An 18,456-nucleotide genomic window follows, 5' to 3' on the forward strand; every position below is an offset into this window, starting at 1 on the left:
GGTCACATCGTGCGATATATCAGAGGTAGTGCGAAATGAAGCGTGTCCGAAGGAGTAACAGCATAGGTAAGAACATCGTGGAAATATTCAGGGCTCATGATAAATACTACAGCGAAAAGATACCTTAAATCCATCAAAATAAGTGTTGGGGAAAGTCGCCCAAAAATGTTCAAATATATGTGAATTCCTAAGGGACCAAACTGCTGAGGTCATCGGTCCCTAGACTTACACACTACTTAAACTAACTTAACGCTAAGGACAACACTCACACCCATGCCGGAGGGAGGACACGAACCTCCGGCGGGAGCGGCCGTACGATTAGTGACATGGCGCCTCTAACCGCGCGGCCGGGGAAGTCGTTCCTCTCACCATGTATGAAATGCAGTTGATTTACTGGCGCTCAGGAGACATGTGAGAAAATGTAAAGGACGGACGAAGACGTGGATGTAACAAAAAAAATTACGAAGTTTCTTAACGAACTTCATTGCTTGCATCGGCGAATGTTTAGGAAACCTCTGCAAAAATCTGATTATACGGCGTGCCCCAGATCTAAAGATCAATATTTCAGGATGTGAAGGACGTGGTGTTTTAAATTTCAGATATGTAACTAATGTATGCTCTATTTTTACTTTAGAGACAAGCATGTACATTTTCATCGTCATTACGTAAAAGTGTAGCTCAATCTGGCAGCGTGCCGTGGTGATGACGTATGCCGACCAGTCACCTCCATGGTCACCACACACAAACTACGACAGTCAAAAATGCCTGATGAAGACGGCGGATGCTTTCTTCGAAAACTCGAGATTTTCTTCAGATTTGACGCGAAAAGCAGAGAATCCGGATTCGAATCAAAGTCCGGCACAAATTTTCATTATAGTCATTCTATTACACAGCTTATGGTCGTCCATATTCGCAACTGCAAAGACATTTCATTTATAAAAATTAAATTTTTTGAAGTGATTCCTGGAACTGTATGTTTGTAGTGTAGCCATATATGGAAGTGAAACGTTGGCTATTAAGAGTACAAACAAAAAGACAAATTTTTGGAATGTGATGTTACAGAGGAGCGCTGAAGATTATGTCGTGTAACTAATGAAAATAGACTAAATATAATACAGGAAGAAAGAGCTTTATAAGCATGAGATTTTCAAACGAAAATTGCATTCTTAAGGCTGAAGAGTGAAACAATTGAAACAGCGTCTTCCTTCTGTACTGTCTACAGGTACTCAACACAGTTGCACATACAAAGAGTTAAAATTTGTACCCTCCCCTCACAATTCGCAAAGGAAATTCTTTCCCATTTTTTCCTATAGCTTTGGAAAGATCCTTTATTTTGTCGCCAATTTGGATGTTTTCGTCATTATCTGGGATACTTCAAAACTTAGTGGTTTATACAGCATTTCTATTATTGCAAAATATACTGTACACATAACTGAAGCTATGGAAGCAAGTGTTCCTGATACAATGTCGTTTCTTATCTCTTGCAGGTGCGTGTGGGTGCTGCTGGTAAGTTTCCATTAAGGAGGATTTAAAGATAGTCACTTGAAAATGTAAGTATACCAAAATTTCATGTCTGCACCTGGATACATGCTCAGCAGTCCACTGTACAATGAGGGGCGGAGTGTACATTGCACCAGTGATCTTCTGCCCTATTCCATGCGCATACCGAAGGAGGGAAAGTAACTGCCCAAATGGCTCTGCACGCGTTCTCCCTCTCCCTCTCCTCCTCCTCCTCCTTATTACTTTTTGTTCTCACCTTCCGTTCTTTCTCCTGAATGGAGAGAGGACTTCGTGGGAGAGCTTATGCTCTTTTTCACCCCAAAGTTTTGCTGTCCTGTGTGGATTCCATTTATTTATAGGTGGGGAGAAAAGAAATCTTAATTGTTCATTGTTTCTATTCTTCATTTTATTTTAATTTTTAGGGATATGGTATAATGACAGCATTCCCTTACAAGTGAGGGGAAACGCCTCTAAAACCCGTGAGTACTTTGTACACAGTAGGTGTGACTGTCATATTCCTAGTTTTTTTTCCTTGCTTTTGTAATACGCGATGGTTAAATTCGCTGGCTACCCTTGTTTACAGTTCTGTTTCGTTATAGTCTTTCTCTGTTGTTTGCTTACGCTTGGGCTACTGCATGCGGCGGTTAACTGTGTTGACACCTTGGAAATTTGGAAACTGTTACTCCATCTTTGGGTAGGTTTGTCGTCGATGTATTGGTACTTAATCTGTTCTGTCCAGTTTTACTAGCTAGTTCAGTGAACCGATATATTCAAGGAATTACATTAGTCATTTCGTAGATGTTGTTTGGCGTATTTATGGCGGATGTTGCATCTATTCTTAGGATTCTCCTTTCCGGTCTCAATAATCTTTTTGTTGGTTTTGGGTTAGCCATCCAGAGAGACGCTGCATAATTGAGAATATTGGTCTTCTATGTACGAACTAATGTTACGTTTGAAGCGCTCGTAATGCGTACTTATGTCAGATACACGATGACGTTCCTTATGCTAGATGCACGATGGCAGTCGCATAATTGTCACGCATTCTTCTTCGAATACAGACTGTGCAAAATTTACCAACCTGGTTTCGCGAGAACATCATCGCCATTCTTCCAGAGATAAATGTTAAAGTTTCTGGAGCGTCACTCTTACAATTTTCTGTGGGTTATACTGACAGAATGCCATCATCGGAGCATGTCTCGGCATTCGTTCTTTGTCTGCAGTCAAGCCTGTTTGATGACGCCAAATCCTTGAAGCAGTATTGTCAAGTTAAGCGCTGGCGTCCCGTTTGCCATGTCCTGGACAAATTCACTGCGCTGTCGCAGAACACTCGGAACACAGACTTCTTTCGCCATACCTGCTACCAGTTTTAGGTGTTTATCCCACCATAAAATCAGACGGCAAGGCCCTGGTTCTCTAGCGGTAAAGTGTGTGCGTGAAGATCTAGAGGTCGTGGAATCGAATCCCGGTCGGAGCACGGAAATTTTCAGTCTGCCTTTAATCTTACCTTCACCTCTTAACCGTGTGAGGAGTCACCAGGAACGATAAGTGGTTCGAAGTTCAGGTTAAACTATACGTCCCCGTCCCGAGATGGATAATGTGGCAGGATAGTGACACGCCAGTCGCCAAAGTGGCGTCCAACTGAAAGAGTTGGACGAGGCCATTGAGCCTCACTCAGTTATTATTACAAGGCTAAAAGCGAACATCTGAGGCATGTCACACCAAATAAATTATGATAACGGCTTGAAACGAGACGAACACGTAAAATCAGTGTTGCGATGGACGAAAGGAAGACCTATATGTAGCTACACTGCAGTATACAGCCACCTTCCGACACGTCTAAATCGCTTGTATGACAATTTCTAGAGTATTTCTCCAGCTTTTGGTGTACTATAGAGCAGGGGTGATAGCACACATCTAAATACAGGGGGTAGGCAAAATAATGTGAACAGTGGTAGTACTGGGATGGTTGTGTTCGACGGTCAACAATGCAGGCAAGGCAAGTGTCGCCATGGACTGTGCGGGTTCAGTACGGACTAGGCACCAGTGAAGGTTGTTTACGAGTATTGCACACTTCGTATTCGCATTCAGATGTCGAGGTAGACGTGACATGTAAGACCTAACAGAGTTCCAAAGAGGGCAGATTGTGGGGGCCCGATTAGCTGGAGCATCAGTAACCAAGACAGCCAACTTGCTGAATGTTCGAAGAGCTGTTTCAACAGTCATGAGAGCCTACACAAATCATGGAAAGACATCACAGTATAAACGTAATAGTGGGCTCAAATCAAAACTGACAGAGATCGTCGTACGCTAATACGAATTCTGTCTAAACAGCACAAAATTACGGCGGCTAAAGTGACTGCAGAGCTCAATAGCCATCTTCGAGACCCCGTATCTATCGACATTGTCCACCGAGAACTCCATAAAGCGAATATTCACGGACGAGCTGCTATAACGAAACCATTAATGACGACAACCAACGCAAAGATGCGTAAAACATTGTGTCAGGAGCATAAACCCCGGACGGCTGATCAGTGATTGGTTGGTTGATTTGGGGGGAAGGGAGCAAATAGCGAGGTCATCGGTTCCATCGATTATGGAAGGATGGAGAAGGAAGTCGACCGTGCCTTTTTAAAGGAACCATCCCGGCATTTGCCTGAAGCGATTTAGGGAAATCACGGAAAACCGAAATCAGGATGGCCGAACGAGGAGTTGACCGTCGTCCTCCCGAACGCGAGTCCTGAGTGCTAACCACTGCGCCGCCTCGCTCGGTAACCAGTGGAAACACGCCATAAGGTCTGACGACTCATCGTTTTCGTTATTATCAATATAGGGCCGGGTTTATCTCTGGAGAAGTCTACAATTCTGATTGATTCCAGCGGTTAAGCATGGAGGAGGAAGTGTGATGGCGTGGGCAGCCATATCATGGTATTCTGCTGGTCCCATCATTAGTCTCAAACGCCGTGTCACAGCCAACGATTATGTAAACATTTTGGGTGATCAGGTGCATCCCGTGATTAAAATGTTGTTTCCCAACAATGATGCCATATTTCAGGACGATAATGCACCTATTCACACAACCAGGACAGTACAATCGCGGTATGAGGAGCATGCAACGCCACTGCAGCGTTTTCCCTGTCTAACATAGTCCCCGGGCTTGAACATTGTCGAACCCTTGTGGGCAATATTGAAGTGCAGACTCCGGAGCAGATTTCCGTCTCCCTTGTCACTACAGGAATTAGAAGAGGTTTTGATTGAAGAGTGGCATAACAGACTATACAGTCATTATATGTCATTACCCAAGAAGAATCGCAGTTGTATTACGGGCAAATGGGGTCCAATCCCTTATTAATAAACCATTCCCAATTAAGTACAGGTGTTCACATTATTTTGCCTATCCCCTGTACTTCAAACACGCGCTGCTATAATCGTCTCGTAGTGCGATCATGGGAATAAGATAATACACATTAGGTTTCCTGCAGACAAACATTGACGGTCACACCTTGCACTGCCCAGTGGCTTTGGAAGTATGTATGTAGGTGTAGAACTATACGTAGATGTAAATGTAGATGTTGCTGTAGCTGCAGCTGCCACTTCGTAGTATTCCCATTAGATGTGGCAAGCTCTACATGTTTGCCAAAAATCTTGGAATCCTGAATCTTGGAATTTGGAAGTTTCCCGTGGATTTAAAGTTATTACAGGCATTTCAGGTAGTGTTATTAAAGGATTTAGTGCTTCACTGCCTGAACTAGGCACTTGCCTGTGCCGTCATTTCCTTAATCCACATGGACAAGATGGGGCGCTGTCTTATTATACGACTACTGGCTGGCTCTGAACACTATGGGACTTAACACCTGAGGTCATCAGTCCCCTAGAACTTAGAACTACTTAAACCTGACTAACCTAAGGACATTACACACATCCATGCCCGAGGCAGGATTCGAACCCACGACCATAGCGGTCGCGCGGTTCCAGACTGAAGCGCCTAGAACCGCTCGGTCACCACGGCCGGCTATACGACTACTTTCCTTGGATAGCTGGCAGTCGCTAGAAGCGTAGTTCAAGGTAAATACGAGGTCCACGTAGACACAGGAAAAATTAAAGAAGGTTAAGAAAAAATAACGTGTACAACGGATCCCTATTGGAGCACTGGAACACGCAAATAAAACTACAAATCTTGCAAAAACTGAGGCAGACTTAATTGTATTCCGAATTTTCGGACTGAACTTGACATGTTCCGTCAGGCTGAGGACGTAAGTACAGAAAAATACATAACATCTACAAAAGTGACGTGAGGCGCGCGTGCATTGGTTCGACTTTTGATGAAGCGGCTTGGATAGATGGGTCCTTAAAACCTGGAAGCGAATATGCACGACAATTTTTTTCCTCTCTTATACGGGTGGCCCTGATCATTCCCAAGTCAACATATCTGTAATACGTGGTTCTTTGATTTAAAAAAGTTTAGGAGATACTGTGCCGAATATAAACGAGAAACCGATGTGATTGGTTGAAGCAAATACACGAACAAGTTTCATTAGCTCTCTCTTCCATACCTCGCAGTCATAGCATTCTGTAATTCTGCGTGATTATCCGTGAGATGATCATCAAACACAGGAATTGAAATGGCAGCATTCCTCTCATAACCAAAAAGCTTATGCCTGGAAGCAACCGCTAATAGCCGCGAAGCACTCCTGCATTAAAGAACTTGAAGGGGGAGGGGGAGAAACGAAGGGAAAAAGGAAGGGATTACTGATGTCAGCTGCATCAGGACTTTACGAGGAATCAGCGGCGATGATTGAAAATGTGTGCTGGACCGGGATTCAAACCCATGATCCTCTGCTTACTAGGCAGGTCTGTCAACCACTGCGCCGCCCGGGGTACAGGGTTCACCGCAACTGCGCGGACTATATCGGCACGCATCGAGGTCGATCCACCTTCCCACCGAGCGCCACCTACCCGCTGTCCCTGACCGTTTCCTCCATCCTGGGTATTCTGAGATTCTTGGGGGATGTCGGACACACTTGTGCATTCGCACTGAAGCAGGCGGATCCATTGCCCATCCAGTCGAAAATCCCGATGCAGCTGACATCAGACATGTCCGAAAGAAGAGACACCACGCACTCATTTAAAGGTTCAGTTTATCGAGCGTAAGTTCATGCGTGACGGAAGACTGTGAGGGATGGTAAAATGAGGTGCGACATTGCGTCTTCCAGATAAATTTTGTAAAACAAACTAAGGTTACAGTCAAAGAATCTGTATTTTCACAGTTCTTCCTCTCTCGAGGCAAAATGAGAGTAAAGTGATTTTGAATTTAAGTGCCCCGTAGATGATCAATAATACTGTACAATAATACTTCTTAATATTACTGATCTTCTTCCTAACTTGTTCAATAAGATGGACAATAATTGCTTTACTTTCTTTCAAACATAAAAAGTTGGTTGAATAGTTAGTATAATCGGCGTCAAAAATTCACTTACGAAAACTTATTGAGAAAATTGAAGTTGCACGAAATAAATCAGTATCGAAACTTTTTATTTGTTGATTGTATAACACTTAGTACATTAGTGGAAGTGGTTGCTTCTATGTTTGTTCCTATTTTCATATGCCCAACTAGCCAAGGTTACTAAACCGGGTGTAAAGTCAGTGCTAGATTGGTCAAACAGAACTTTGTATGGCTAGGTGTGCACACAGCCTGCAGAACATTTATAAACTTATTTGTGGCGCGCCAGAGGAATAAAATCACGCGGCATATCAGAGCACCGTTAGGCACATATTTCCACCAAACCAATGGTTAGAACGTGTGCATGCTGACATCGTAGGCCCACTCGCAGCATCGGAAGGCTACAGTTACTGCCTCACGGTAGTAGACACGTTCACCACCAGGTGACCTGAGGCGTTTGCAATGAATGACAGCTGGCCGGTGTGGCCGAGCGGTTCTAGGCGCTTCAGTCTGGAACCTCGCGACCGCTACGGTCGCAGGTTCGAATGCTTCCTCGGGCATGCATGTGTGTGCTGTCCTTAGTTTAGTTAGGTTTAATCAAAATTATTTGGTGTGACGTCACGTGTGCTGCACTGCTGTTGAAATAGCTCGTTAATATTTTATAAATTTTAGACAGCATTTGCTTATTTTAAAGTTTATTTGTTTTAATATTTGCCGTAAAAGTAACTTATTAGTGGATTTTCATTAATCTCAGTCTGTCTTCCTGTGTTATTGACTCGAGTGGACTATTATTTGTGAGTCTGCTTTCGTCGTTCGTCTAAACCTCGCGCCTCAGTAGTGTGTTTACATTTTGCGGCGTGCACTGCAGCTGTAGCGGTTATAAGCTAAGTACTGACAAACTTATTTGTGCTTTGTAATACAGTTATTAAATTTAATAGATTTCAGCGGTGTTTCGTGCCGTTTGTGGCGAAATAACGACTTCATAAACTTCTGTAATCGTTCGCTCGCTGTGTTTTATACAGTTTTCAGTGTGTTGAAGTCGTTTAGTAAATTTCGTGCTTTAGTTTTCAACTGACGTTTATTATTCTTTCTAGTGAAATATTTCAGTAAAATTTTGATTTAGTGTTTTAACTTCGCTTAGTGTTACAGTGGTCGTTTTAATTTTTTGGTTTTAACTAATAATTTTGTGAAGTTTTGCTGGTATTGGTATCGGCTGTGTTGTAGTAGTATTAATACAAGTAGCTGCTTTCTTAGTAGGCAGAGAATTTCGAGATAATTATTGTTAGTTCTTAAATAGTTCTACTGGTGAAACTGAACTTTGGTAACGTAGACATATAGTTTTTTTCAGTAACTGTAAAATTTTATCATGAGTGAAAAGTGTGGGCTCTGTCGTAGGTTTGTGAGTAGTGGATTACGGTGTGGGATTTGTTCAAAGTATTTTCACTGGGGAGGAATGCAGTGGGGAAGCCAGTGGTCATTTTAGGAAGATCCTCTCCTGGGAATGTAGAATGTGTAGTAGAAACAAATTAATAGAGGAGCAGGAGCGTAAGATCTGTGCCCTTCTGGTGCAGTTACAATGCGCAAAGGAGGAACTAGATAGGTTGAGGAGGGTGAAGGGTGGTGGGGAATGGGAACTGGCAGTTGGCAAGAAGGTAGCTAGGAAGAGGAGGTATTCAGATAGTTCTACTTTGCTTACATGCAATAGATACGACCAACTGTCACAGTTCAGTGGAGAGGAGCCTCGTGTAGCTGCAGATGTAGGTAACTTGCAGCAGTCCTCAGCAATTAGGAGGCCTAGGTTAGTTCCAAAGTCTAGCAGAAAGAAGGTTCTGCTGCTAGGTAGTTCCCTCGGTAGAGGTGTGGGCCAACAGTTGCAGGAAGTGCTTGGGAGTGAGTACCAGGTCACCAGCATTGTGAAGCCTAGTGCAGGGTTGGCTCAGGTGACTGAAAGCATAGGGGAGTTATGTAAGAATTTTACGAAAGAGGATCAGGTAGTGATAGTGGGTGGAGCAGGGAACAGTCTCGATAGGGACGGGGAATATGTCGTCAGTGGTGGCTTGGTTAAGATAGCTACTCAAACTGGTGGCACTAATGTGCATTTCGTGCAACCGTTAAGCGCCTTAATGTGGGGCTGAGGAGTGCACTGATGGCGGAGGGCATGGATCACATCTCAGTGGTGCCAGTTGGGTCTATCGGTAGATGGGGTGTCACTAGGCATGGCCTGCACCTCAATAGGTATGGGAAGGGGAGGCTGGCTAAGCTTATAGGTGACAGTGTAGTGGGTGGTGGTGGTGGTGGTGGTGGTGGTATCACTCATGGAAAAATTCCTGTAGTAGTTGGTGTTAGAGCTGCACCTTTCTTAGACTGAAGTCAGCTGATAGGTATACCTGCTTAAAGGAAGTGCCTCTAACTAAGGGCTCACCTCCAGAGGATGTAATGCCTCCATGTAGAGAAGGAATTAGCATATTTCATCAAAATATAAGAGGTATTAGAGATAAAGTTAGTGAACTGCTAATAGATGTTAACTCTAAAATTATTGGTATATCAGAGCACCACTTAAATAATTTGATAATTCAGAGGCTTCCTTTACCAGGCTACAGCTTATCTGGCTGTTTCTCGAGGAGTTCCTTGCGGGGTGGGGGAGTGGCACTGTACGTAAAAAAACAGTATTTCAAAAATGGTTCTGAGCACTATGGGACTCAACATCTTTGGTCATAAGTCCCCTAGAACTTAGAACTACTTAAACCTAACTAACCTAAGGACATCACACACACACACACACACACACACACACACACACACACACACACACACACACACACACACACACACATGCCCGAGGCAGTATTCGAACCTGCGACCGTAGTAGTCCCGCGGTTCCGGACTGCAGCGCCAGAACCGCACGGCCACCGCGGCCGGCAACAGTATTTCATTTGAGTCCATAGACGTATCACGACACTGCACTGAACAGATATTTGAAAGTTGTGCAGCATTAGTTGAATTTAGTGAAACTAAGCTTCTAATTGCTGTTGTTTATAGGTCCCCTAACTCCGACTTCAGAGCATTTTTGCTTAAGCTAGAGAGGGTTGTTGATTCACTTTGTAGGAAGTACCAGAAAGTAGTTATATGTGGTGACTTCAGTATTAATTTTGTACATGATTGTGTAAGAAAAAGGATGTTGGTAGATCTCCTAAATTCATATGATCTGATGCAAACTGTGTTTTTTCCAACTAGGGTGCAGGGGAACAGTAGCACAGTCATAGACAATATTTTTATTCATTCTTCATTACTAGATAGGCATTCTGTTAGTAAAAGGGTGAATGGCCTTTCAGACCATGATGCACAAATTTTAAAACTAAAAGGTTTTTGTACTCAAACCAATGTCGTATTTAATTACAAACTACGTAGGAAAGTTAATCCAACAGCAATAGAGTTCTTCAAAACTTGTCAAGGAACAAGAGTGGCAAGAAGTTTATAGTGCCTGTAATGTCCCCACAGAAAATACCCTCTACCATGCACCAATTAATCATTTTCAATCAAACCATCCACATTCATTCACTTTGGAAAAGTATCTGATCTGATTTTCTCGTAACATATGCGGCGACAGCTAGACGACGCCAAAGTATTTTCTAGCGCGTTTATTCTTTGAAATAACAGAGATGCATATATGCATTCTCCATGGTTGTTAAGAGTGGTAACTAGGACAGCTTCTGGAGTATCTGTTGAGGGATTGACGTGTTTCTGAGAGATACATACTCTGCTTTTCTTCTCGCTAAAGCGAGCCAATTAACATTTGTGCCGCTAGCGGTTTGAAGATAAAGAGACTGTAAACGGAAAATAATTAAGGCGTGGAATCACCGGAGATCTGGACATGTAATGGAGATGGATTTAATACACAATTTCCTCCATAAATAAGGTTTGTGACTTTTTTGTTCTGGAGTGAATGAAAGAATGAGTTTTTTCTGAATCATTTGATGATCACGTTGGCCCTGTAATTAGTGGGGAAGTTTCAGCTGTGTCGAAGAGAGCCTGCAATCACTGAGTCTGTGTTATATCGTCCAAAAAGGCTTCGTACACATCTGGAATTCGCAATCTTTCGTAAAAGGAACAAATTGTCCAAACGATTGATTCTCCCGACTGACTGCAGTGTTTAACAGTAATAATAAATGTAAAGATCTCTTACAGCAAGCCAGCCACTGATTACCAAGACGAAGGACTCCACCAAAGATCCTGTTTGGCTGATTTCACGCAATGAAATATTATATTAAAAACTGTACATAGATAAAGGAAAGAAAGAGAGCGAGCGAATGAAAATAGAGATAATACTAATAATCCTCCATTAGTCTAATTTTTCGCCTGTCTTATCACGGATCAGCCAAGAACTGGGAGGGCCTTACTTTACTGTATAGATTTATGTGTGAAGGTGAAGTGATCTTAAAGGCAACAGATACACGTCTATACAGACAAGACATTACACAGAGATAGCGGCTAGCTGCATTCATCATCTATTCTTAGATAAAGAGACGGCAACTTATTATCCGAACATTTAAAAATCTTAAATGCCGATAATATAGATGATAAAAACAATGTTTTCCGTAACACATTTCTCATGCTCTTTGAGAGTTGCTTTCCATTAGAACATTCTAAACGGGGTACTAGCAGTAATGGACAGCCCGGTTGGCTGACTAGTGGGATAAGGATATCATGTAGAACAAAGCGGGAATTATATCAAAATGTTAGAAGTAGTCACAATCAAGCTACAGTAGCCCATTACAAACAGTATTGTATGGTGCTTAAAAATGTTATTAGCAAGGCAAAAAGTATGTGGTATGCAAATAGAATAGCTAATTCACAGGATAAAAATAAAGCCATACGGTCAGTTGTGAAGGAAGAGTCTGGTCAGCAGCACAAGATTGATGATATAAAGTCAGTTCGCAGTAATAATATCTCTGTTACTGATAAATCAGATATATGTACAGTATTTAACAACCATTTTCTGAGCATTGCTGGTGAATTAAATAAAAATTTAGTTTCTACAGGAAATCATATAAATTTCTTAGCAAATGCCTTTCCAAGATTGACGTCGGAAATACTCCTCTGTGATACAATAATTAAATCACTGAAGACTAAGGACTCTCATGGTTATGATGGAGTGTCTAGTAGAATATTAGAGTACTGTGCTGCACATGTTAGCCCTGTATTTAGCCATATTTGTAATTTTTCCTTTAGGAATGGTCAGTTTCCTAAGCGATTAAAGTACTCAATAGTAAAGCCGCTTTATAAAAAGGGAGAAAGGGATAATGTAGATAATTTTAGGCTTATTTCTATGCCATCAGTGTTTTCAAAAGTTATCGAAAAGGCTGTGTATGTAAGGTTAATTGATCATTTTATATCACACGATTTGCTATCAAATGTACAGTTCGGCTTTAGAAGTCGTTTGACAACTGAAAATGCTGTATTCTCTTTTCTCTGTGAGGTACTGGATGGGCTAAACAAAAAGTTTCGAACGCTTGGAGTATTGATAACGGCTGTGATTTGGGATCTGAGTGGGGTACTGTCAAGTGGGGGTGCCCCAGGGATCAGTGTTGGGGCCGCTCCTGTTCCTTATTTATATAAATGATATGCTCTCTAGTATTATGGGTAACTCTAAAATATTTCAGTTTGCTGATGACACTAGCTTGGTAGTAAAGGATGTTGTGTGCAGCACTGACTCGGTTTCAAGAAGTGCAGTACATGACAGTTCATGGCTTGTAGAAGATAAACTAACGTTAAATCACAGTAAGACTCAGTTTTTACAGTTTCTAACACACAATTCAACAAAACCTGACGTCTTAATCTCACAGAACGGGCATATGATTAGTGGAACTGAACAGTTCAAATTCCTAGGTGTTCAGATAGTACGCTGTCGTGGAAAGCCCACGTTCAGGATCTTGTTCAAAGACTTAATACTGCCATTTTCACTATTCGAACGGTATCGAAAGTGAGTGATACTTCGACACGTAAATTAGCCTACTTTGCTTATTTTCATTCACATATGTCGTATGGTATTACGTTTTGGGCTAACTCTTCCCATTCTAGAAGGATATTTTTGGCTCAGAAACGGGCGGTTCGGGCAATAAGTGGTGTGAGTTCACGAACCTCCTGTCGACCTCTGTTCACGAGTCTGGGTATTTTGACATTGGCCTCTCAATACGTATATCCTTATTGTCGTTTCTTGTTACCAATATTAGTTTATTTCCAACAATGAGCAGCTTTCACTCGGTTAATACTCGGCAGAAATCAAACCTCCATTTCGATCGGACTTCCTTAACTCTTGTGCAAAAGGGTGTGCAGTATACTGCTGCATCCATTTTCAATAAGCTGCCACTCGAATTCAAAAATCTTAGCAGTAATCCACGCGCTTTCAAATTGAAACCGAAGAGTTTCCTCATGGGTCACTCCTATTCTGTCGAGGAGTTCCTTGAAAAATTAAGCTGATTCTCATTGTATAGTTGATAGCATTTGCTTAAACTTATGGACTGATTTTCTTGCAGGTTTATGAATATTTATTTTTATCTGTTATTACTTTTATGTTGTAAGTTCATGTACTGGCACGTTCCATGACCTTGGAGATTTGCTCCTCAATTTGGTCTTACGGAACTTGATGTGTAAATAAATAAATAGTTCTAAGTCCAGGGGACTGATGACCTCAGATATTGAGTCCCATAGTGCTCAGAGCCATTTGAACCAATGAATGACATTGCGGCAGAAGCTCTAATGCAAACATTTTTCCGCGGCGGGATTGTCCTGTTCGGAGTCGCGCTGAAAATTACGATGATAGCTATGCTAGTTTGAAATCTATGTTTTCAGAGCATTGACCACGTTATTAGGTAGGAAGCACTTACACACCACAGCATACCAATCCCGCGTCAAACGATATCGTTGAGCATCTTCATTGGCAGTTGAAAGCAGTACTGAGATGTCACGCAACACCGAAATGGGCAGAGACACTGCCTGTCGTGCTCTGCATCTACGAACGTCATTTAAGGGTGATCTTAAGAGCAGAGCAGCGGAACTGGTATGTGGACAAACGTTACGCCTACCTTTCGTACAGCATAGCAGATGACACAATCACCGCCTCAGACTTCGCTACCGTGCGCTTACACAACGATGCACAGCATAAGCCACGACGGACCGTGTCCGGTAGTCAGCAGGGGCAACCGTACTTTCCGGATAATGGTCTATGGTACACTCACCTCAGTCGCAATGGATCGGATGAAGCCAGCGGTTCTGGATGCAATAGATGTTACAAATAGTGCGGAACGCAAACCAGAGAAGACAGAAAAATCAACAACAAGAGATGTTCCTGTACCCTGTGAACACCATGGTGAACCAGGCACTACGACACCGAGACCGACGTCGAAGATCACTACGTCGCTCCCTGTTGGAGCCACTGTCACACGTGATGAACCATCCGGTTTCAAGAAACTAGTTGTTACGAGGACGGCATTTTACATTCTATCTGCACTATCTTTAGCACTAAAGGGGATAGTCATGTAGTGACCTGATGTTTTGTCCAGTAGAAAATAATGAATGTGTTAAAAGTTCGTATATGATATTGCATTTATTCACGCATCTCAGTGTTTATGACGTCATATTCCTTGAACCTGGCCCATCGATATATATGAGCCCTGCAATAAACGTGTGAGTTTAAGACTACAAGCTTGTCCATCACACTTCGGGAATGTTCGGGTCCGTGCAGGGCCAACGGCAATCAGTATTTAATTGAAAAGGTACAGAGAAAAGGTCTTAGTTTAGTCGTGCGATGTCGAGAACTTGTATCCACGTAAACGCCCAGACGACAATCAGTCACCTTCATTTAGACCCCAGGCAATGTCGGGATCCCGGAAAATGAATTTGATGACCGCCTGGCCCAACAGGCTACCAGTAAACCAACTCTGGAGATTGACCTCCCGGAGACTGAGCTGAAGTTTTCGCGATCTGGGATACTGAAGGGCGCACCCTTTTAAACCACGTGTTATCAAGGAGAAAACGAATGTGTGGCGGTCATCCATGCAAGCCACTCGCAGAGACTCCGTTGTCCTTTGCCTACTCCGCATCGGCCATACTTGGCTGACACCTGGTCACCTCCTCCGTCGCGCAGACCCACTTCGGTGTCACTGGCTCCCACATGACCGTCGTCCACATCCTGTTGGACTGCCCAATTTTAACCGCTCTGCGACGGACTGAATTTTAACCCTCCCAGCACTCTGCTCCGGTATTCGGCGACAATGCCTCAATGGCTGATGTTTCACGTTTTATTCGTAAGGGGGGTTTTTGTTACACAGACTAAGGGTGGGCGTGTGGCCTTCGCACACAGGCCTCCATCCTACCTCCATTTTAACTCTCCTTCACCCTTTCTTTGCTATTTGTTGGCCTTGGTGTTGTTCTTGTCCCTGTGTGTGTTCATCTCGCCTTCTCTTTTAGGCTGGAGAGTTTAGTGTGTTGCAGAGTGGCTGGCTCATCCTTTTTTATTCGTGCCATCAGCCAGCCTCGGCCATCTGCTGTATTATTTTAATACCTTCCATTACTTTTCCGTTTAGTGTACGTTTCCCCCTTTTGGTTAGCTTCTTTCGTTGTCTCTTTCCGTATGGTTCTCCGTTAGTTTTCCGCCCTTTTCCTTTCCCCTTTTGGGAATTGTTTTAACTTGAACGTTGTTGGCATGAGGAAAAAGGGACTGATGATCCTGTAGTTTGGTCCGTTTGTACCCGAAACCAACCTACAAGAATTATTAAACTCGTCTAAAATAGGTACTCGCTCCCTGCCGGAGACTTGCTGGCACTGCAATCTCATGTGCTGTTACGTACGCGCTACGGCCTGTCTTTGTCGTGGACCTTGTCTTGAACCATGATGTATTTGGGTAGGTACATTCAGATGCTAGCAAAGAATTATTAAACTAAAATGTCATGCGACGTTTCACGCATATGCAGGTTCTCACGTATCTCAGTGTTTACGACGTCGTATCTCCTGAATTATTGCAGACAGCTGGTTCTTACACCTACTGGTATTGTTGCCTCAAAATAAGGGATATGTGGACCATGTTTGGTTGAAATCGGTTCAGTGTTTTAGGAAGACACGTGGAACGCACGCACGCGCGCGGTCGGTTCTTCCTGCGCCTTACTCTCGCCGCTGCAGACCCCGCAGGGCGCGGCACCGCCGTGTTGCACGGCGCCGGTGGGTTGCGTGCTGTGGGCTGGCTGGTCTCTTGGCAGCCCCGGCTGCGGATGAGGCACAGAAGCGGCGCTTTGTTTGAAGTCCTCGTGGCTCGAGGGCGAACATCGATCGCGTCCGCGTCGCTGGTCCGCGAGCGGAAGGCGGACTTCTGCGCCGCAGTAGCACTGGGGTCGCACATCTGCAGCCTCTGCCTCACTCCTTACTCTGGGGACCACCGGGCTGTCCGCCTACGTGCCGTCGTTTAGGCCTTTGTACATGCAAAACACAAAGTTGTCGTTGTTGCTGACATATGTTTGAAAATTGGTTTGATGTAGCCAAGCCTGGTGCAAGTCTTTTCACAACTATTGCAACCTACATCCATTTGAAACAGCTATTACTCAATGCCTCAAAAAGCGTCGTATCAACCGATCCCTTCTTTTAATCAGATTGTGGTAAAAAGTTACATTTTCCCTAACTCGTTGCGAGACAGCTTTATTTCTACACTACTGGCCATTAAAATTGCTACACCAAAAAGAAATGCAGATGATAAACGGGTATTCATTGGGCAAATATATTATACTAGAACTGACACGTGATTACATTTTCACGCAATTTAGGTGCATACATCCTGAGAAATCGTACTCAGAACAACCACCTCTGGCCGTAACAACGGCCTTCATACGCCTAGGCATTGAGTCAAACAGAGCTTGGATGGCGTCTACAGGTACGGCTGCCCATGCAGCTTCAACACGATACCACAGTTCATCAAGAGTAGTCACTGGCGCATTGTGACGAGCCAGTTGCTCGGCCACCATTGACCAGACTTTTTCACTTGGTGAGAGGTCAGGAGAATGTGCCGGCCAGGGCAGCAGTCGAACATTTCCTGTATCCAGAAAGGCTCGTACAGGACCTGCAACATACGGTCTTGCGTTATCCTGCTGAAATGTAGGGTTTCGCAGGGATCGAATGAAGGGTAGAGCCACGGGTCGTAACACATTTGAAATGTAACGTCCACTGTTCAAAGTGCCGTCAATGCGAAAAAGAGGTGACCGAAACGTGTAACCAATGGCACCCCATACCATCACGCCGGGTGATACGCCAGTATGCCGATGACGAATACACGTTTCCAATGTGCGTTCACCGCAATGTCGCCAAACACGCATGCAACCATCATGATGCCGTAAACAGAACCTGAATTCATCCGAAAAAATGACGTTTTGCCATTCGTGCACCCAGGTTCGTCGTTTAGTACACCATCGCAGGCGCTCCTGTTTGTGATGCAGCGTCAAGGGTAACCGCAGCCATGGTCTCCAAGCTGATAGTCCATACTGCTGCAAACGCCGTCGGACTGCCCGTGCAGATGGTTGTTGTCTTGCAAACGTCCCTATATGTTGACTCAGGGATCGAGACGTTGCTGCACGATAGGCTACAGCCATGCGGATAAGATGCGTGTCATCTCGACTGCTAGTGATACGAGGCCGTTGTGATTCAACACGGCGTTCCGTATTACCGTCCTGAACCCACCGATTCCATATTCTGCTAACAGTCATTGGATCTCGACCAACGCGAGCAGCAATGTCGCGATACGATAAACCGAAATCACGATAGGCTACAATCCGACCTTTATCAACGTCGGAAACGTGATAGTATGCATTCCTCCTCCTTACACGAGGCATCACAACAACGTTTCACCATGCAACGCCGGTCAACTGCTGTTTGTGTATGAGAAATCGGTTGGAAACTTTCCTCATGTCAGCGCGTTGTAGGTGTCGCCACCGGCGCCAACCTTGTGTGAATGCTCTGAAAAGCTAATCGTTTGCATATCACAGTATCTTCTTCCTGTCTGCTAAATTTCGCGTCTGTAGCATATCATCTTCGTGGTGTAGCAATTTTAATGGCAAGTAGTGTACTTCATACAGCCATCTGATCTTCGGCGTCCTTCCGTAGCGCTACATTTCAAAATCTTCTGTTCTGTTATTGCCTGTATTGTTTGTCGTCCATTATTTACTGCCATATAAGTCTATGCCCCAGATACATACTTATCCAATACGTTTGTAACACTTTAAATGATATTCACCGGTAACAAAAATATGGTTCAAATGGCTCTGAGCACTATGGGACTTAACATCTGTGGTCATCAGTCCCCTAGAACTTAGAACTACTTGAACCTAACTAACCTAAGGACATCACACACATCCATGCCCGAGGCAGGATTCGAACCTGCGACCGTAACAGTCGCGCGGCTCCGGACTGAGCGCCTAGAACCGCAAGACCACCGCGGCCGACACACAGTTAACATATCTCTCTTTCTGCAAGGTTCTTGGTAT

At 43.8% G+C, this 18,456-nt stretch overlaps 1 protein-coding gene across 1 annotated transcript in view; it reads left to right on the top strand.

Moving 5' to 3' along the window:
• Positions 1–18,456, top strand: part of LOC124798491 (protein retinal degeneration B) — a 565,476-nt gene that overhangs the window by 167,183 nt on the left and 379,837 nt on the right. Inside the window, 1 exon segment of the mRNA XM_047261931.1 lies at positions 1,488–1,506. The gene's annotated coding sequence lies outside the window, so the exon portion shown is untranslated.

Source organism: Schistocerca piceifrons, chromosome 1, assembly GCF_021461385.2.
Source record: "Schistocerca piceifrons isolate TAMUIC-IGC-003096 chromosome 1, iqSchPice1.1, whole genome shotgun sequence".
In the NCBI taxonomy this organism is placed as follows: domain Eukaryota; kingdom Metazoa; phylum Arthropoda; class Insecta; order Orthoptera; family Acrididae; genus Schistocerca; species Schistocerca piceifrons.